Genomic DNA, 22246 nt, shown 5'->3' with positions numbered 1-22246 from the left:
GCTTGAAAGACATATTCCCCCCCTGGCAAGCTACTCCTTGATATTAGAGATTGGTTTGAGTTTCTAAGCAGGTTCCTGAGCAAGGGAGAATACAATGCTTTAAATGATTAAATGAACTTTAAAATGAACTTTAAAATCCTCCAATTTAGAATGACATCCTAGTGGCAATTTAAGAACTAAGCACATGTGCAGCCCAATCTCATGCAAGCATGTGTTCTCAGAAATAAATTTATTTATTTATTATTTAACATATTTGAATATTTATTATTATTTAATATATTTATTATTTAACATATTTAACAAGTTCCATTGAGCTCAGTGATGCTTTGGGCATAACTGAAGATGCAGGGGAACTGTGGCTGTCACCCAAAATAGCAGCCATATGTATCCTCTTCCTTTATCCTCTGGTAACATGGGGTATATGAAACCATGTGGTATGACATCATCACACTGCAATTCTCCCCGTCCCTATAAGGGGCAGTCAATGAAGTGGAGGGGTGGTAGGGAAACTCAAAGCACGATGACATCTACTGTTGCTCACTGGGCATAGAGGCACCTTTCAAAGTGGTGCTTTTATAATTAACAAGGGGATATATAATTATAGTTAGCATCTCTTGTATTTAGCAGAGAGACAGGAACTGTCCCTATTGAACCTAGCTTAGTATCCCTCCCAGTGGCTGCTGCTGGTGTCTCCCAGGTAGGTTTAATTAATTAATTAAATTAAGTTAATTAAGTTAATTAATTAGCTTCTTTGGGACAAAGTGTTGGGGGGTCATTACTTATATAGCAGAGTATTTAAGGAGCTAACTCACTCCCATTAAAGCAGAAGTTAGCAGGGTCTCAGGGGCAACAGCTTGTAAATAGTAAGCATGGAGATACATGTAAGATTAAACTAATCTACTTTATTCTGAAGTGCATGATGATAGGAAAAGACCTATATCTAACTGCTGGCTACATGTTGGTCAGAGAGAGACCTATAGAAGCATGGTGCTCAGAGAGAGAGAGAGAGCTAGAAGCATTGTGAGGAGGAGGAGGAGGAGGAAGTCACTCACAAGAAGTTCCTAAGTACATTCTATCAGTACAGGGGTCATAGAGGCAGAGATAAATAGGAAAAGAGGAGGAGACCCTAACTATCTATCTCTACTCCCAATGCCCCTAGTGGTCATTAGGGTTACTGGTGCAAATGGTTGGTGCCATCTGGTCTTGTGGTAGCAAGCATGACTTGTCCCCATAGCTAAGCAGGGTCTGCCCTGGTTGCATCTGAATGGGAGACTTGATATGTGAGCACTGCAAGATATTCCCCTCAGGGGATGGAGCCGCTCTGGGAAGAACAGAAGGTTCCAAGTTCCCTCCCTGGCTTCTCCAAAATAGGGCTGAGAGACACTCCTGCCTGCAGCCTTGGAGAAGCCGCTGCCAGTCTGTGAAGACAATACTGAGCTAGATAGACTAATGGTCTGACTCAGTATATGGCAGTTTCCTATGTTCCTATGTGCTGGATCTCCAACACAAAGAACCATCTTCATTCAGGGGCGGAGCCACCATTGGGCCAACGGGTTCAAAAAACCCGGGCCACGCCCAAGCAGGGGCCGCGTCTCACGCCCCCGACACGCCCCCTGAGTCTGACGTCAGACGCGGGGGTGCTAGTTTAGCTCCCGAGCGGGGAGTGCGCATCCCCTTTGGGAGCTAAACTAAACCAGGAGCGGCTCTTCCCTGCTAAGGCAGGGAAGAGCCGCTCCTGGCTACGCTGTGAATGCAGCTCCAGCCTTAGTTTAACTCCCGAACGGAGCCTCAAGGGAGCCAGATCACGCCCCCCGCATCTGACATCAGACGTGGGGGCATGGCTAGCCCCGCGTCTGATGTCAGACGTGGGGGGTGGGGTCAGTGGAGCCACCGCCGTGGCCGCACACAGGCCCCCAGAGGTCCCGCTCCACGCCTGTCTTCATTCCTTTTGCTATGTAAACTGTTTTGGGACCAACTCCCTTTTGTGTGATTCAGAGGAGTTTTACTTGTGGTTAGGATTGAATGGATCACCATATTTATGATCTAGGAATAAACCAAGCTAGTCTGTTCACTAGGTGGATCTAGACCATTGCCTAGAGCGCCAATTCAGGTGCCGCCACGCCTGCAGTGAATAGCTGCCCTCTGCATTGCAGCTGGACAGTAGCTTGGTGATCCAGGCTGTGGTTTTCTTACAGATTTTTAATTAGGCCTTTAAAAATCTGTAAGAAAACCACAGCCTGGATCACCAAGCTACTGTCCAGCTCTGCGCAGAGTCCACTCCTGCTGCATGCCCCACCCCCACTGCTCTCCTAGCTGATGCACATACTTGGCAGTCATTTGAGAGGTCAGTCTAGTTAAAAAAAAAAAAAAAAGCTTTGCCGGGCTGACTCCTCAAATGGCTGCTCTGCATGTGCACAAATGGTGAGGGTGGGGTCATGGCAAGTGCAGATTGTTCCCTGGGGCAGGACAGCAGGCAGCAGCAGCCTTATGAAATTTTAAAGCTATAATCTGCTTTCCTCTCTCCATCCCACCGCAGCCAGCACCGGCCACCAAGAATGACTCTAGTACTCCCTCCCCACATTTAGTTAAAATTATATTCTGTATGTTTCGGGATATTATTTTAACTGAATGTGAGCAGGAGGCGCCAAAGCCATGCTTCAGCTGGGGAGCCCCAAATCCTAGGGCTAGCCCGGGGAAGAAATGGAGTTCTATGGAGACTTTTTTCAATTTCAAAATGTTGTTCTTTCTTGAGCACTCCATCTTATACATTTATCCCCCAAATGATGAAATAGATACAACCACATTAAATGTAATTTTTGATTGACTGATTGATTTACTCAGTACTTTACCTTTCATTCTGGAACAAACCCATAAAGTGCTTCAAAATTAAAGGAATATACAATATAAACAAAACAATTCAAATACTAACATCACTTTACCAATACCAAAAAATAGCCCTGTTCAGCTACATGGGAAAATATAAAAGGGTGCACTCAGAGAAATTACTAGGGTGAGGGATAAACCGCTGTCCCTGGATGACTCCAGCTATTAAGGATCAAATGTGTTCCTAGCTGCGTAGCCCTGCCTCTTCATCCACATAATCCACCCTTAGCTCTGTTTCTTCGTCATACTAGAGTGTGTGACGGCACCTCGATAACTGGCTTTTTACGTGTCTGCTCTATGGAAGGCTGACCTTCCCCATGTGTAATAATAGCACAGAAGGGAGTGACTCACTACCACAGCCTACATAGAAAGTGATTTAGGGAATATTAGCTCACAGAGAAAGCATGTATATAGTTATTCAGAGAACTGACCTAATGAATAGTTGACATTCTCTCTTATGGGTGAAAATATTACATTTTAGGGCACTGTTGCTGTGCAGGTAAAACGTGATCTCTGGTCCCCAGAGAGCCTAGCCATTATTGTGTGTGTGGCAGGGTGGAACTTTGGCTTTATGTATATAACACACACACCCTTAAAAACAGGACCATCAGGTAGACTTTAATCTCAATAGCTGGAGCCCACCAGAGACAAGGAGCAGGATTATCCTCCTCCTCCCATCTTCTGTGCTTGAGTACACGCCTCAAGGATAGTGGATGATTGCCATTCTCCTCCTGCAGAGAAAAATAAAGTCCTGCCCTAGAGGATAAAAACTACTGCCTACTTTGAAACTGGATGGCCCGGGCGTTTTTCACACAGGGCTTTTAAAGCCCTTTAGCTTTCATCTCCTTCAGACTAGAGGATGTGGGTTCACATATCGGGCAGATTTACCCTGAAGTCCCTGTTAGATATCAGGGAGCACCTCACACACAATTCTGGTTTTTCACTGTGTGTTAAGAGTGCAGCCCGATTTATGTCCAGGGTTAAAAAAAAAATCCACTCTTTGCATCATTTTTGGGGGGACAACTTTGAGTTTGCAGTAAAATCTTGCAGTAAACTCATGGTAACGCCTGCTGTGTGAAGAATGCCCTGGTCCTCACTGACTGACTGGAATCCAACATTTTGGGTCCATGCATGCACTTTATCTCTGACCATTCCATGTAGTTACTGTAACTAACACAAATACAGACAACAGCTTCATAATGGACATTTTGCTAATTAGTATTATGTATCACATTGGTATGTTACTTTTCCTCCAAGAAGTGCAGGGCAGCATATATGAGGTTTTCTGTTTTATTCTTCCATCAATTCTATATAGTAGGTTGGTTATTCTGAGCAGTGGTGTTGCCAGGTACTTAAAAGATCTGAGGCCCATGCCCACAGTCCTGATTAATTAAACTCAATCATACCCCCCTAGAACAATTATGTATGTTTTTTAAAGTCACTAATGTTATAATACAGAACCTGTGAAAGGTGGAAGCAGCATAAATCACTCCCAAGCTCTGTGCAGGTGCCTCCACTGCTGCAATTCCTTTCTGGAAGAGGCCATGGAGGGAGGTGGCTGGTGAGATTCGGGTCTCGGAGCACTTCATTGGGAGCCTGTGCCTCATGCACCACCCACTAATGACGCCCCTGATTCTGAGAGGTAATGATTGGCCCAATGTCATTGAATGAGCTTTGTGGCTGAGCAACCATTTGAACCATATTCATCCCATGTCTCCTTGACATAAAGATTTACCTGGATCTTGATTATCCTTAGAAGAATCAGTTTCTTGTCTCTTGATGGTGGCAAAATTCTAACCCCAAAGTTAACATTTTTTTTCTACTGTAAACATGCTACACCTTAGAAGAACCCATTTAGTATGAGGATGGAAGATAAAAGTCTTATCAGAAAAGAAAGCAAATTCATGGTCTTTCATTCTTTTTGGCTTGTTAGTTTTTTTTTAAAAAAAATGGATGGCTGTTAATCTTTAGCAAATGGCTTTCTCTTAATTCTCCAGGAAACCAGTTTAGGCCTTGAAAGCAATTAATATGCAAACATACAAAGAAATCTCTCTTGGGTAACACATCATTTATTTGTGAGCTTGGAACTTCTTTTTAAAAGTCAATTGCATATTTTCTATATTTTGTAAGGATCAAGGACTCTGAAGCAAAGCCTGGAGAGGCACAACACAAAGCCAAGGCATTATTCCCCAGTAAATACTGTGGTCTATGATGCAGAAAAGAGCATCAATATGAACAGATTATTATGTGGAAGGTGGCTACTGAAACATGTCACCCCTCTTAGCAGACTATATTACCCTGTGAATAAACCCCATGCTAAGATAAAGGACAGCTTTGCAAATGCTTTTGTGAAGTATGGCAGTTATTTCAAAGTTTTAAAAAAAATCAGAACTAAGGCCCGGATTCTTTGTTGTATTTTTAATGGCTTTTGTTAAAGAATTTAGGGCATAGTGTTGGAGATCTGGATTCCACTCCAGCTTAACTATAGACTCACTGAAGAACTTTGAATAAATGTATAGGTTGTATCCAGAGGAAGTTAGTCATGGCTAAACAACATTAATATCAAGGAGACAGACTGGGTGTAATTAACTTAAATTCTATTATATCTATGGGACCTAGCCATATCATTCTTTGGATACAGTCCAAGAATGGTTGTAGGCAGGGCCGGATTAAGCTAGTGCAGGGCCTATAGCATATGTTATAAAGGGGCCCTAAATTTTAAAAAATACACAAATATTAAAACAAAAAGTAAAGTAATGCAATTTTTTCATTTGCTATATTTTGGAGTATGGGAGACCAAGCCACAAACTCACACTAACAGTGAACATTTATATATCGTTTTTCAATCAAAATTTTCCAAGTGGTTTACATAGAAAAATAAAGAGTGGATAGATTATTCTCTCTCTCCAAAGGGCTCACACTCTAAAAATTAAAAAAAAAAAAAGTGGTAGGCACCAGCAGCAGGCACTGGACAAATGCTGTGCTGGGCCTTCTATTAAAAGGCACATTTAGCAGAAAAGGGATATTTTATCTAACATGGAGCAAATAAAACAGGTAAAGTTTTAACTTTAATTCCTAGTTGGAAGCCAGGCATGTGGGGCCCTCAAAAACACGGGGCCCGTTAATCCGCCATGGGTAGTAGGCTTCATCTGTAAAATGGGAGTTATTGTGATTTGCTTTGCAGATTCTTGTGAAGATGTGTGAAGTAAGGCTTTAAAAGGCTCTGAACACACACAGAAATGCTATCTGCAAATAGCAAGCAGAAACCATTAAATTTCCATATAAATGCAGGATGAAAGCCATCAAACAGCGGAAAAACTGACAGTTTGTGGAGGAATATATAGGCTTTTGGACCTGACTGCACTTCCTTACCTTCTCTCTGGTTATCAAAGTCTTTGTATTGTATTGTGTATGTTTAAAATACTTTTACAGTACCTTTTGACAATACAGCCTAACCTCAGATTTTAAAAATACAACAGTAAAATAAAACATAACTTAAATGTACCACCCACCCCAAAAAAACTCACCAAAGAAACACCCCAATACTAGATATGATAGCACCAGAACGAAGGTGACAATAGTAGGAAAAACCATTCCAAACTACATCCCACAAAAACAGATTTGATTTTATGGTGAAAAGAACTTCCATTCTCACACAAATACAAAAACACACCATCAGCTCTTTAATCCATTAATATAGAATTATTATTCTATAGTAATAATATAGTTTATTTATATTATAGTATATATTATATATAGTATATATTATATTAATATAGTTTATTAATATTCTATATTAATAATATTGTTTATTTAACAAATTTATATGCTTCACTTTATCGACAATATTAGAGCAGTACACAAAAATCAAATAATAAAAATCAAATAGAAAATACAATATTACTCAATCACATATTCATCCCTCCACCCTCCAAAAATATATGAATAGAAGCAATTCAGCTATTCTTTTCCTCCTTCCCCAAAATGTACTCTGGCCAAGTCTGCTGAGAGGAAGTTGGGATCAGCAGGTCAACCATTGTGGCTAGCATTGCGCAAACATGCTTGTCATGCCCCCACTTGAGGACAGGGGAGAGGAGTGGGGGGGCAGGCAACTTACTAGAAGGTGGGGAGGTACCCGAGGAGGAGCAGGCCAGTGATGCAAACGGGGAGATAATGCAGGCCAGAGTGAGTGTTGGGCACAGGAGGGGGCAGCAGGGCCGGGTGACCTTTGGAGAGAAGGGTCAGCATCAGAACCAGAGTCCAAACAGCCTCTATCGCCTCGGGGATGCAGACAGGAAAAATGTCAACAACAGGTGAGGGAACTGCGGAGGAGTAATTGGCTTGTGAGGAGGCAGCAGGAGCCAGATTGAATCCATGGCAGCTGGCGGGGGTGGAGTGTTGATTAAGTGCACGTGGCTGCTGACTATAAATCGGGCAGCCTGTGCCTTGAACAACTGCTGGAAACAACACATCACATCGGCTTGAGCCTCTGTCGGAGAGATTGTGACCTTGGAATTTGGGCTTCTCACTCCTCACTTCTGTATCCCTGGTGAGACTGTTAAACCTGTCTATTTAGCAATTAAACTGAAACCTGAGCTACTGGTTATTGTCTCTCAGAGCAGACAGGAATGGAACTGGGGATTGACTGACAGCCACTACCTAATAGGACCTAGCCTACTGAAAGATTTGATTGGTTCCTGTCTCTCAGAGCATGTGATGGGCGTTAAACCAGAGTTGAGGATGACCTCCCTATGTCCTGAGGGGCAAAACCCTAGCACCTACCTAAACACCACAACACACAGTAACCAGCAACCCTCCCACCAAACCAGACCAACCTTATTAAAAAACCAAATCTAGGAGGGCAAGGGGTTAAAAAAATATGTACTAACCCACCAGCTTATTCTCCTTTGGTTGTCTTCAGCAGCACACTTGGCACCTGGCACTCATTCACAGTTGGGAGGGAGGCGAGCAGATGGGAGCCAGCAGGGCCACCCACCCACCCAAACAAACAGAAATTTAAAAAGAATGAAAATAAATTAAAGAAGCCAAAAGTCCCCCACCCCCACAAAGAAAAAAGCAGGGGGAGGGAAAAGTGGGAGGAGGGAGGAGGCAGAGAGGGAAAAAGCCTTTCTCTGTTTCTGACCAGTTAGTGCAGTTCAAAAAGAACAAAACTGCAGCAGCAGGGCCAAAAGCCCAAGAGCCCAGCTGGGGGCTGGCTGGTTGGCTAAGCAGGCAGCATCAACCAGGCATAGCAGCATTCATTCCTCTGCTTTAAAAATACAAGCAGGCAGCCAGGACCTCCCCCCCCCAAAAAAAGGCTCCAAGCACAGCAGCAATGCAGCCAATTGCAAATCTCTAAACACAGCAGAGACACCACTCAGCAGGTTTCCTCTCTACTCCATAGTCCAGGCCACTCCGAGAAGCAGTTATTTTGTTAGGCCAAGGGCTGGCCTTAAATCCATTTTGAATCCCCCTCCTTTCTGCACCATCCCCCCCCCACTAGCAAATGTGGGCACAGTAGCCCCAACAGCACACTGACTAGCAGGATGGCGTGCCAACCAGGGAAGAGGACACAGCTAGCTAATCATAAGTCAGTGGCAGGAGAACCAATCAGGCATCATAACAGAAATGTCACAAAATGGCCACCTGGCACTTTACTGGCTCAAGCCTTTTGAGCTTATTCGGACTAGCTTGATTCAAACTGGGCTTGGCTTGATAGAACTTGGACTGGACTCACTTCTATGAGGCTGGTCCAGTTTAAACTTGGACTGGTCAAACTGGATTGGTTCAACGTTGTAGTGAATAGCAGATTTAAGCCTGGGCTTTGTCTCCAGGCAAGCCCACGGGGGGCGGGGGAGGAAGAAAAATGTTGATTCATTTCCTCCATGTTTGCTCAACAAAGGTTTTTTCTTCCAAACTTAACTGTTTCTTGGTAGATATATCGCTGCCACCATGACCACTTTTTAACAGAGTTTAATCCCTCCCTGGTGTGGGAGAAATTCCAGGAAAACTCTCCTTCCTTTACCAATGGAAAAGAAGGTGAGAAAACTTGGTAAGTTGCTGAACAATTAACACTGAGGCATGTTTGCACCAAGTAAAACCCCTTTTTCCTGAGTTAAAAATCCACTCAGGGCAAGTAAAGTCCAAAGAACAAACAGAGAAAAACTTTATTCAAAATACTATAGACTGCTTCAGTCAGAGGCTTTCTCAGCATTAAGTTACAGATAAAAGTAACTATAAGAATGCTTCAAAAAGCACCCTCATATTATATTGGGGTAGCACACTTTAAAAATCATGGTTGCCCAGTTATAGAACATAAATGCAAGAAAATTAAAAAGGCCCCCTTGAGAATTTACAGAGACTTTTACAATGCCCTAGTTGGACAAGGGTATTGGCTCAGCTTGCCTTGATTTATTATGCTACGAATAAAAGCACAATAACCAGTTGTAAGGATTTGCATAGCATAAAAGGAAAGGAAATATTCTAACGCAGGCTGGCTGTTGGCCATGAGGCAGCCAGACTTCATGGCTGGTGCTCACTAAGCCTGCTCCCCATCTTCTCTCATCTACCTCCTCCTAGCTCCTTCTGAGCCCAAAGAAAAACTTCACTTCCTGCTGCCAAGCCCTCTAGGTCCCAGTGTGCTGAGTGGCTGATCCCCAGAGTTTACCACCGGTCAGTCAGGACAGGGTTCACTTCCGGTTCACTCTTTATAGGAAAGGAAAGACTGTTACTGCCAGATCATTACAGATGTCAAGCCCTTTTCAAATTGAGCAGGCTCATTCAACCTTCTCCAAATTAGTCTACCCACCTCCAACAGAGAAACAAATATAGAACACACTGAAGATGGTGGTGGGGAGTGGGGTGGGGTGGGGGAGATACAGGAACTAAAAGTTCCAGCAAAAAGTGCTTTAATATAATTCACATGTTGGTGAATGAAGAGTTTTCCTCTTATGATGTACCTAATAAGGAATCCTCTATGCACATGAAATCATGCCATTGTTAGCTTGATTAATTAATAGTAATTGAATAGTTCTCACAATCTTTTTGCAAAAGGAAAGACAGGAAAGAAAATAGCAACACATAGAAGGTCTTATTTATAACAAGTTGCCTTGCCTGTGTTCATTTTTCCCATAAGTTCCAGTGCTTTTTTTAACTTTCTGCCTGGACTTTCATCTTCTAATTCATATGTGAAAATGTAATCACTGCATCTGTGGTGAAATTCTAACTGCAGAGACAAATTTGGCACTGAGAACATTTTATTCACTGTGTTTTCTCTTTAACACTTTGGCGTTTTGTACAGCATCAGTGAGACCTATGATATTTTATTTTAATTCAGTTTTGCTTAATTGTTTATATCTGCCTCTGTTGTTAGATCATGAGCTATAATTGTATGTTTGCCCCAGCTAGTCACACAGCAGACTGTACACAGTATCATATACTGGTTATGGATAGAAATTGGTTGCTATCTGTGCTTTCGAGCCCCAATTTGTGATGCCATTGTATGTTCATAAACATTCTTACTACTGAAGGGAAAACATTTGCCATGGAATACTGAAAATCAGAGCACCTGTTGTAAGGGAAGTGTAAGGTTAGTTTTACTGGACCACGCAGCCCTCAATACAAATGGGGCATGAAAGGTTGTGTACTATGGGGGAGTGAATGAATATGATCACAAATCGGAGGTTAAGATGAAGAAGGAATAAAAATCTCCAGAGGTTGTTACTATACTAGTACAAAGTCCTCTGAATTCTGAAAATTCAAAGTCTTCAAATTCAAAGTCTGCCTTTTACTTAGTGAAATATAATTGGTTCAACATCAAAGAAGTATGAATGTGCAATGAGGTTGGGTCCACTTTGTTATTCAGAGTATGTTTCTTTCTCCAATTAATGAAGTAAAAGTATATTGGATTAAAACATAAATGGGCAACTTTGGGGGTGCATCAGAAAGAGAAAAGTGACAAAGTTATTTTGGATCCTATACAAGTCATTGCTTGTATTCACAAGGTTGCTTTAATCCAATGGCTTTGTCTTGGATCATGCATTTAATTCCTTTCTCTTGTACAGGAAAGGACCCTTACAATGAAATGAAGAATATTAAATACATCTTTAGAGTTTCTTAAGGTACATTATATGTGACACCTTCAAAACTGGCTCTCACTAGCCTTTGTGCACAGTGGAAGAAGTTGTTAGGAGACTTTCCTGTATTATTTCAGAAAAAGGCATAAAATTCCTTAGGTTATTAGTGAAAATGTAGTGATGAATCTCAAGTACATACCCCACACCCACATGGAAAGCCACTCCTGCAATTATTTGAAAAGCAGTTTGGACTCAGAAATCTATGCATATGCCCTAAAAGAACTTCATGCCAGTTTCTAATCTAATTAGTCCTGTCTTGCAGTTTGCTGTTCCTTCCAATTTTTATAGCATGTCATTTGGGGATGTATTTAATATTCTTCATTTTAGGGCATATGCCAAAATGCTTTGCATACAGATCAGAGCAGAGAGCAAGGGAGAGAAAGCAGAAGTTGCATTCCTCTCCTCTATACTAACACAAAGGAGCCAGCAAAAGGTCAGATTTACCAACACCTAGCCAGCCAGCCTGCTCTCTAAATGGTGGTTGGACTCTTCTAAGTAACTAAAATCCGTAATCTTAATTCTTTACTGGCATTTAGGAGAGCCCTAAAGACCTACCTGTTTGGCCTGGCCTTCCAGGGATTTTTAATTGTTTTAAAGGGTTCTTAATGTAACAGGTATTAGCTGCTTTATTGTATTTTTAAATTTTTGGTTTTGATTACTGATTGATTTTAACTGTTTTGTGGTACTTGTGAACCGCCCTGAGCTATTTTGTAAGGGTGGTCTAGAAATCGAACAAACAAACAAATAAATAAATAGTTAAAGAAAAAGATTTCCCCACCCTCTGAGCACTCTGATTTGGTCCCTGCAGAGTCAATCTGGCTTGTCCCTCTCTGATTGGTTTATAGGGTGGTCTCACTTTGCAAAAGCAGAAGTGAGCATGCTTATTGGTTCCTGCCTTATTAATATTAATATTTAAAAAGATCTGGGGCTTTTCAATTGTTCTGTGCTACCGTTGCCCACCCTCACAACTCTTAAAGGAGCAGCATGCTGCAAGCAGGAGCAGCAGATGGAGGCAGTAGGCACACACAAAATATTGGCAGAGACAACATGGCTGACTGAAAGATTTAAGATGAGTGTCACCCATTTGTCCATCAATGAGATCCATCCCTGTGAATGAATGTTTTTTATGAATAGCAAAAAGCTGGATTCTTGATCACACAAATAATCCTAACCATGTACATTTCATACACATGTTTGCACAGTCTACCTACCGGTCATGGGCTGGCCCTATCCACCCCCAGCACAGTACCTCCAGTGACTGTTGCTGGTGTCTGTCTTGTGTTTCTTTTTAGATTGTGAGCCCTTTGGGAACAGGGAGCCATCTTATTTTTTTATTATCTCTCTGTGTAAACCACCCTGAGCCATTTTTGGAAGGGCGGTATAGAAATCAAATAAATAAATAAATGTGCAGGCCAATCCAGACAGGTATTGTGATACCATTTTTAAATACACACACCTGTGCAAGTGTACTCAGCTTACACTGATTTTCTGAAAAGCACTGAGGATGGGCAACAGTTGGGATGCTTCATCATAAGAGACATAAGTTTTGGGCAGTATAAAAATATGTAAATAAAATAAAATATAAAATAAAACAAAGAATGTATTTGCCAGTGCATCCAGTCTTTGGACCAAGCTATATCATTTATTTATTTATTATTTATTTTTTACAGTTATATCCCACTCTTCCTCCAAGGAGCTCAGAGCAATGTGCATGCTTATTTTTATCCTTACAACAACCTGAGGTAGGTTAAGCTGAGAGATACATGACTGGCCCACAGTCACCCAGTGAGTTTCATGGTTGAATGGGGATTTGAACTCGGGTCTTCCTGGTCCTAGTCCAATACTCTAACCACTACACTATGCTGGCTCTCTTTCCTTCCATGAGTTCTCCTCTGTTGCATAATTGTTTCTCTGCTCAAGAGGTAGTTAAACTATTACAAATCAAAGCTATTTCAGAATAATAGTCCTTATAATTCTGGACTATGTCCAGAGAAAGTTAATCATGACTAAGTTCCATTGATATTAATGTGACTTAAGTTAAAGACAACTAACTTGTCTCATTGATGTCAGTGGTACTCAGTCATAGTGATTAACCTTCTTTGGATACAACCCATTATCAACAAATGTCAGCCATTTCTTTGGACTGCTTGCTTCTTACATTTTGCTCCCCTGTTTTGTTGAACATGTTCTCCAGCATTACATGAGGGGCCGGGGGGTAGGACTGTATCATTATTATATTATCCGTGAAAAACCTTAACAAAGGAGATATATATTTAGCTGATATCCAAGCTAATATTTGGAAACTTCAGTTGGTGCAGAATGCAGCAGCTAGGGTTCTATCTGGAACTTCTCATTCAGATCATATTACACCTATTTTGAAAGAGCAGCACTGGCTGCCAGTTTGTTCCTGGATCGGTTTGAGTCCTGGATATCTGAAAGACTGCCTGCTCCCAAGGCTTTCTGCCCGTCCAACAAGGTCATCGGGCAGGGGTGCAGCTTTGCTCCATTTGCCAGTATTGAGGAAGACTCGACTGCTGTGCACACAGGACAAGACCTTCTCTGTTGTTGCCCCAGGCTCTGGAATGGTCTCCTGATGGGTGTGCATTCTCTAGCATCTGTGGCTGCTTTTAAAAAACAACTTAATGTTTTTATTTGTTCAAGCTTTTACCCCTTATAGGTTGCCAGTCTCTCCTTTCTGGCTGCTCTGTTTTGTTTTTATGGCTGTTGCTTTTGGTGGTTTTATGGTTTTAATTGCTTTTAATATTTTAATGCAATTTAATGGAATTGTATTTTTTTTAACCGCCATGGGATAATTTTATGAAAGGCAGTATATAGATCTAACAATGAATAAATAAATAACTAAAATGCCATACTTGCACAATAAACAAAGCCGTGCATATGCAGGAATGTCACGTAGCTGCACAAAGTCATGGAGATGCTCAAAGTTGTGCCCGTGCAACAATGACAGTGGAGTAGGATGTGGGCATCTATGTCTGCACTTTGTTGTGCAAGGGCAACCTGATGCACTCGCATAACACTTGTCTGAAATTCAAGCTCCTGACTTAGCACATCTGACTAGTGCAACATCCTTGCACTAGGGCAACATGTTTGCACAAATGCAGTATTATTCTAGATGTAAGATGAGGAAGAGGAGGAGGAAGAGGTTCCTTGTCCCAAAGAGGTTCACAATCTAAAAGGAAACACAAGGGAGACACCAGCAACAGTCATGGGAGGAAGGCTATGTTGGACTGAATAAGGACAACTGTTGTCCTATTACTAAATGTAAGTGAGTCACCAGTTTAAAAATTTCCTCTTTGCCCAGTTTGCAAAGATGAGCTGAATATCTTCAGTTAATAATGAATAATAACAACAACTTAGTTAGATGCCCCATAATTGTGCTTAAATTGTGCCCTGGGTGGCTCACAACACAACATTAAAACATCCATCCAATAAAAACACATAAAACACAACAAACAAATTATAACACAAAATTAAAAAAATACAAAATACAATGCAACACATTTTAAAAACTTATTTTAAAATTTAAAAAGCCTGAGTGAACAAAAAGGTATTCACCAGGCATCTAAAAGAACATAGTGACAGTGCCAGGCAAGCCTCACTGTAGGGGCTATTCCATAAACTTCTTAACAGTGGCAAAAAATTGTATTGTTTCCAACTTGGGGTAAAAACACAGCCCCAATCATTCCTGTGTGGTTAAATGATTATGGATTATTGCATTTATGACCAAATTAATGTAGCCTGTCATTGTTTATATGTAGAGGCTAACTATATTGAAAAATTGATTATGGGCATAATCCATCTCCATAAAGGTGCAGCTTACGTATTACATTTTAATTCTACCCAACTTACAAAAGCTCAGAATGGTGTACAGTGTTCTCTTTCCCCCAATTGTATCTTCACAGAAACCCTGTGAGGTAGGTTGGGCTGAGAAAGAGTAGCTGGCCCAAGGTTGCCCAGTGAGCTTCATGGCTGAGTGGATTCATGGCCGTGTGGGGATTGGCAAGGATGGCTCCACCTGCCCCCTTTCTGTTTCAGAAATCTAACATTTGGGACACCGCTCATCCACCCAGAAATGCAACCAGAAATGCCTTTCTGTGCCCCCCCCCCCAATCTTTTTCTGGGAATTGGTCTCTCTGGCCCTGGTCAGATACTCTAACCATTTAACTGGCTCTCAGATAGGGCTCAACAGATCCCAACTTTCCCTTCCCACTTAGTGCATGTACATGCTGGGCCATTGCTGGGAACAATGTCTTGATCCTGATAATGACTCTGCATATGCCAGGGACAGTGTCTTGGTGCTGATCCCTCTGCATATAACCTTTCTGGATGGGCCATGTGCTATGTTTATGTATTGGTATCACACTTTTGTGACTGAAGTATTTCCCCCTTAAAATCTAATTGTGATAGAATTGTTTTTACATTTGAAAAATAAAAGGACACCAAAGTATTTCTCATCATCCCAAACCAGATGGGCTTTTTTTTTATCCCCAGAATTTCAATAACAGTGCCGCAGGATCCAAAGGAACTATGATCTCATTGGTTTTTCCATTTGTATTTAGAATTCCTACCAAAAATGTAGCCCTTGCTATTTTTTGCATAGTACTATCATTGTTTATATTCTTGTGAACACTGTACAAATGATGAGATTACATAAGCAGTTACTCCTCCACCTAAATACTTTTGCCAGAGAGGCAGCTGCACAGCCATTTATGCCAGGAGATGCAACCCCCTAATTAAGTAAATAGAACAGGAAGGTGATAGAAACAGGGTGTCACCTATTCAGAGTTATTGTCAACTTCAGATGTTACTGAGTTGACAAACAGAACAATGTAGTGAGCTTCCTTTCTGTATTCACACAGTACTTTTGACATACTGAAAGAAAAACATTCCCAGTGGGGAATATTCTATTTCAAAAGAATACATTTTAAGAGGAGGAAATTTTCATGCTAACATCAAAGAGGAATGTAGCGGGCAGACATCAGGCATGAGTGAAGAGGTGACAAATGAGGCATCAGCCAGGACTGCCATGTTCTAGCGCTGGCTGAACTTGGAGTGGGAGGGGAGACCAGCAAAAACACCATTTTACCCCTACCTCCCTATGGCCTCTGCTGCTGTCACCAGGAGAAATCTCTTTTCTATAACTGCCTTCTTCAAATAGCCTCACCAATGTCTTGCTATTTAACTTCAGCTAGTGCGGGATGGCCCTTAGACAAGATAATACCAGATAACACAGAAACCAGAATTTGAACATAAAAACAAGTTAAGTTTTTAATTTTAAAACCCTTAGAAATAGGTGTAAAAGCTCTTCTCTCTCTCTCTCTCTCTCTCTCTCTCTCTCTCTCTCTCTCTCTCTCTCTCTCTCTCACACACACACACACACACACACACACACACACACACACACACACACAGCAATAGTGTGTAAAATAACAAGTAATAAATGTGCCCAACATCTAAAAATAATTGGCTCCCTGTGTTAATTAGGGACCTTTTGTCCTTTTTTCTCTATCTGCCTGCCTGACATCCTCCCCACGTCCCTGCTCTCATTCTCTTTCGTGTGCGCGCATCTCAATCTCTCCCTCAATCTCTCTGACTTCTTGACTTCTTAAAACTTGATCACTGCCTCCAAACCTTGGTCAATCGGGAGGGCTGAACTGGTTTCATTTTGACTCGTCCTCTTGGTTCTTATTACTCCTATTCGTAGATTTTAGTTGTGTCCAAACCCTGGATTTCTGCTTCTTTAGCTGATTTTTTAACCTTTGGGTGAAATTGGCTAACTTTTAAACACACTTTATTAAAACATATAAAACATTTGACTGCTAAATACAAACACAAGTAAATACAGAATGGAGGCTTCTGTTCCATTCTTCCACAAACCTGTGATGTGTCTGGTTTGGATGGGTGAACCACAGTAGTGCCAAGGAGCAATCACTCACACAGAGCTGTGGCAAGAAAGGTGGCAGCTGCACAGTGGTGTGATGCTGCAGGGATGGGCAGGGACATAGTCCCGATACTCCCCCCCCCCCAGGGTCTCAGCAGGGATGCAAAGCCCTTGGCTTTCTATATGGAAATAATGTGCTGCTCTTGCTATTCCAAATCTTTATTACCTTCCTTCCTGTCTTAGGAACATAGGAAGCTGCCTTATACTGAGTAAGACCATTTGTCCATTTAGCTCAGTATTGCCAACACACTGACTGGCAACAGCTCTCCATGGTTTCATGCAGGTGTCTTTCCCAGCCCTGCCTGCAAATGCTGCCAGGAATTAAATTTGCGGCTGTCAGCATGCAAGTCCTACAGTGGACTAGTGTAAGGACATCCTAAAATGAATGACTTGGAATGCCCACTAAAATGCACTGGTTCCTTCCAAATGGCTATGGAATGCATTGAATTTCCAAATGGCCAATGGCCATTCAGAAATTCCATACATTCCTATGGCCATTTGGAAAGAACCAGAGCATTTTGTTGGGCATTCCCATTCATTCATTCTAGTACATTCCCTAGAGTCTACATGATCTTGACTTCTTGTAAGAGACCACTGCAAATAATTGCATCTATCTAAGCAATGGGTGTGGTTGTCATAGTGCTTGTAGCTATGGGGGCTGTCATGGACAGTGCCTGCACTTCTGAATTTGCAACTACATCACTGGTGACAGCTGACTGGCCAAGCTGTGGGAATGGTGCATAAATGTGTGGGAAAGGTCTATTAGAGTTTGACCATTTATAATTCAGGATAAGATAGGTTAGGCTGTCCTTAAACATGATCTTGTACTACCAGACCCAGGGCCATGTCATCTGGGCATGATCATTTGATCCAGCACCTGGTACTCAGAGATATACTTCTCCCTCTGCTAGAGGTTCCATTTAGCTATCACAGCAAATAGCCAAGACTTGCCTTCTGCTAATTGCCTAATGCCTGGAGTAGAAGCTTGATGATTCAGCCCATTATGTGATGATACCCTTATAGCATTATATTATTCTAAGGTGACAAAATGCCTCCAGCAAGTCCTGAACTTACAATAAATTCAGCAGAATTAATCTCCAGCCTTGCAAAGGCTGTAAAATGACAGAATGTTGGGAACAAGTCTCACAGATGTGGTATTCATCATCCTTGGCTTGGGGTAAGGTCTGCACTTCCTAATTTGAAAAGTAATTCACCCAAAGTCTTTAAACTGTTTGATTAGGTGGCATTCAAGCTGGGTCCCAGTGCAAAAGTGACGTCTTGGAGGAGAGATGATAATTCAAATGTGCAGGACCAAAATATCAGAAACAGCTGGAGAATTTGTTAGCAATACTCATTAAGAGAAGACTGTTCTGTTGAAAACAGCCTCCTGATATAATAGGTGAGCATTTGTACTGCCAATGAGATTTGGTGTAAAATTGGGAGATGAAAAATAATTACACCCAGCATCTGCAGTCATCCATCACACGTAGAAAATTGCCTGTCATGAGGGACACTAACAGAAAAGGGGAGAACACTTTTAAAAAGAAATGTAGCAATAAACATTTTAATAGATATTGTAAAACTTTCAAAAACTGCAGCCTAAGACCTTAACACTAATCTCTCTGTGCTACTTACTCGGAAGAAGTCTGTAGGGGAACAGAGGTGGACAGAAAACCAATAAGAGGCCTGGAGTTCCTGGTTCATCTTCATTCCAGGCTCATGTTCAAAATACCCCTCCATGACATGATCCATTGTTATTGAAGCCTTACCTAGATTTTAAACATCAAAAGAATAAAGGTATTGGTGCAGTTTGTAGGGAACAATTCAGCCAAGGTTAAGCAATGCTTATTAATTTCAGAGGAGAGTTAATAACATGCTCAAATCACTCCCATTACAGTTTATAGGACTCAGTGCTTTACTTTGGCTACACTATGTCCATTGCTCATCAAAGGGATCAAAATAATAATGTCATTCACATGCCTAGCCCTCCCTGCACTCTGCACTGGGGTAGTCTGGATTTTGTATCTGGGCTAAGAGTGAGGTTGAAGGCCATGAGTGCACCATTCTGCCCCACTCCCCAGCTGTCAACACTCGGGCTGTCTGCAGTCCAGGGGTCTATAGAGCTGGGCAGCAAGAGCACCCAGCAGCAGGGAAATCCTCTAATGCACTGTGCTCCTTGTGAAGTGCATTATGGGATATAGGAAGCCACAGCTTGCTTCCCCCAAGCCCAGCCCCCTTGTCACTCCCAGAGTGCTCGCACACCAGTCATGTAGGCACAAGATGTTGGGAAGTCCGGCAGCTGCACCAATCATGGGGAGGGGGAGGGAGGCAGGAAGGTTTCTGCCTTCCCCTCAGCGCTCCAGAGGACAGGTAAGTTTTGATTGTGTGAATGACCTTAATACCTTATCATCAAACATGAAGTATCCTCACAAGGTAGGTGTCTGTGGGATTACCTTGGTGTAGCTCAGCACAAACCAGTAATTCAGGGCAGGAGTGCATTACTAATAACACAATAATGCAGGACTGGGTAATTTGTGGCCCTTTGACTCCTTGTAGGCCCTCCAAGCTCCCCTATCCTTACCAGGATTTGGAAAACCTCAGCTCATATTTTGTTTAAAAGTATGTTACTACTAGCCCTCATGATTTCAAAGGTAGGTTTTAAATGTGAGGACAAAACTTTGCATGAGATTTTTAGTGTGGCACAAATTGCCAGAGTAATGTCAAATACTATTTCCTATTATGTACAATGCATAATATTAAATATTACTTGCCCCAAATGTTCCCTCAAACTTCCATTTCATTTTGATTTAATTCATCTGCAATATGCAATCATGTATGCCATTTGAAATATCACCAGCTCTTAAACTGCAGAAAACATTTGATCCAGATGCAGACCAGTATGAACTTCAAAGATGTTAAAATTATGATGCAATTATGCTAGGCGAAGCAAAGTTCTAATCAGCATAATCTCATATGAAAAATGGCTGTAACCTACCTTGTTACATATGTGAAATGTCGAATTGCTTGACAAAGTGCTGCTGCTCTAGGTTTCTGTTCCTTATTTGGTGTTCCCCAGAACTGCTTCCCTCTGTACAACCACTCAGGCAGCTTATTAAATTTCATTTCGTTTCATTTGTTCATTCATTTTTGCTCTGCTCTCACTTTGTGAAAATTGTTGTCTCTGACTATGATCCAAGTGCACTTGAAGGGCCATTGATTTCACTGGGAGAGAGCTTGGCATCATCTGCTGAACTCTTCCACTGGAGACGTTCAGAGTTCTTAATATTGACTAGATTGTGTCCACAAAATAAGAGAAGTCAGCAATTTTGTTGAAATCAAAGGAGGTTACTTTCAAATTAGTGTGCCTAGGAACAGTGTAGGTTTGGTAAGAGTCTGTCACTTCCTGATGTCTACTGAACATGACTGTGAAACAATCTCCCTCATCCCTCCTATCAGACTTCCCACGAGTATAAAAGCAACCTGGGACAAATGATCTGGGTTTAATCCTATCTGGGTTCCTATTCTAACAATAGTATCAGTTACTACCATTGCAGTTATTGACAGGAAAATCCACAACCCAATCTTTCACATTGCTTCTAAACGGTCTCCTTAGGCAGTCTGAGTAAAGCCTTAGATACCTTCACTGTAAGCTATGGGCCAGTTTGACTAGAAATGGGAAATGAACTACCATTCACCACTAGTGGCCCATACTAACAAGGCAGAGAGGCAGAAAATGAGCCCCAGCTGCTGTGGACCAGTAGCCACCCTCTTGCTGCCTTGTGGCCCTCTCCAGCTATAATTGAGCCATGTAGGCTGTCATTTGTCTGGTAGGGAAAAGAAATCCCCCAACCTTTGTCATTCACCACTTGGGGATTTCCAGAGAGTACCCAAGCAGATGGAGCTCATTTTCCACCCCTCCCGCTTGTTAGTATGGGCCGCTACTGCCATTTACAAAGAACAGTAAGCCAGAATGATAGACTGCACTTTAATTTTGAGATTTGTTACAATTTGTGGAGTGTATTTGCACCATTATGACAACAGGATGGATTGCATGGATCTGTTTGCTTACAGTTATTAAAGTTATGGTTCATTAGGTTCTAAATAACTGAGTCTACATCTTCTTTTGCATTCTGGAGCAAGCGGTTTATATCAGAGTTTCTCAGCCTTTAAAGTACCTCCTAACTTCTGGAAATTGTAAGTAGTACTGCAGTTTTCCAGCATATTATATATTTACAGTAATGTGTGCCTATGTTGGATGAAGAGTTGTATATATCTATGGCTGAGATATGACAAATATCTGATCGAATGTGGGTAGGGTTGTCACCGTTTACATTTTTTGTAACATTTCACAACTTGAGCATGTGTACTTGCATACCTGCCAACATGTCCCTATTTTCCCACACAGCTGAATAGGGAAATAGGAACATGTTGGCAGATATGTACTTGCTCTAGAGGTAATGTTGGCCAAAGCCAGGAGGGCTGAAACCAGTGCTGCAAAAAATACGCATGCCATTTTAAAATTCTTTTGCCATTTTTGGAGAGAAGGAAGGGGCAAGACAGAGATGCAGGGGGAAGGCAATAGAGAAAGCAATCATGACACAGGAAAAGGGGGATGCATAGAGAGATAAAGAAGGGGGAGAGAAATGGGCCGGTATCTGGGGATAACTCCTAGTAGGAGGAAAGACTGGCAGCAATCCCCTCTTGAACTGAAGCAGAAAAGAACTTTCTAAACCAGACCAATTGAACTGCAGCAAAAAATGAACCCATCCTGCTCAGCATAAGGGGGAAAGTGTTAAACATACCACACCACAGAGAGAGAGAGAGATGCTTAGGAGAGGAGAGCTGGTCTTGTGGTAGCAAGCATGACGTCCCCTTAGTTAAGCAGGATCCACCCTGGCTGCATTTGAATGGGAGACTACATGTGAGCACTGTAAGATATTCCCCTCAGGGTATGGAGCCACTCTGGGAAGAGCATCTAGGTTCCAAGGTCCCTCCCTGGCATCTCCAAGATAGGGCTGAGAGAGATTCCTGCCTGCAGCCTTGGAGAAGCCGCTGCCAGTCTGTGTAGACAATATTGAGCTAGATAGACTAATGGTCTGACTTGGTATATGGCAGCCTCAGCTTGTGTTAGATGAAAAGATAGACACCATACAAAAACAATGCCTGACTCTTGTTTACTACAGCTCCTGCAAAGAAATCTCTGACCTAGTGCTTATAGTTGAGTGGTGGGGTCATTCAGCTTCCTGCTACAGCAGATTTTATTTAT

General features: G+C 41.9%; 2 long non-coding RNA genes across 3 annotated transcripts in view; one reads left to right on the top strand and one right to left on the bottom strand.

Annotated features, from left to right (window-relative positions):
• LOC128351453 (uncharacterized) overlaps positions 1-22246 on the bottom strand; it is a 44541-nt gene that overhangs the window by 10057 nt on the left and 12238 nt on the right. For both annotated transcript variants that reach the window (XR_008319783.1, XR_008319784.1), the window contains exon 2: positions 18616-18749. This is a non-coding gene — a long non-coding RNA (uncharacterized LOC128351453). The remainder of the gene's footprint in view (positions 1-18615; positions 18750-22246) is intronic.
• LOC128351454 (uncharacterized) lies at positions 8528-20377 on the top strand. The gene is made up of 3 exons (XR_008319785.1): positions 8528-8935; positions 12689-12760; positions 18221-20377. It is a non-coding gene; the product is annotated as an uncharacterized LOC128351454 (long non-coding RNA).

Source organism: Hemicordylus capensis, chromosome 3, assembly GCF_027244095.1.
Source record: "Hemicordylus capensis ecotype Gifberg chromosome 3, rHemCap1.1.pri, whole genome shotgun sequence".
NCBI lineage: Eukaryota > Metazoa > Chordata > Lepidosauria > Squamata > Cordylidae > Hemicordylus > Hemicordylus capensis.
The sequence above is the reverse complement of the archived record's forward strand: the minus strand, read 5'-3'. Positions and strand labels throughout refer to the sequence as shown.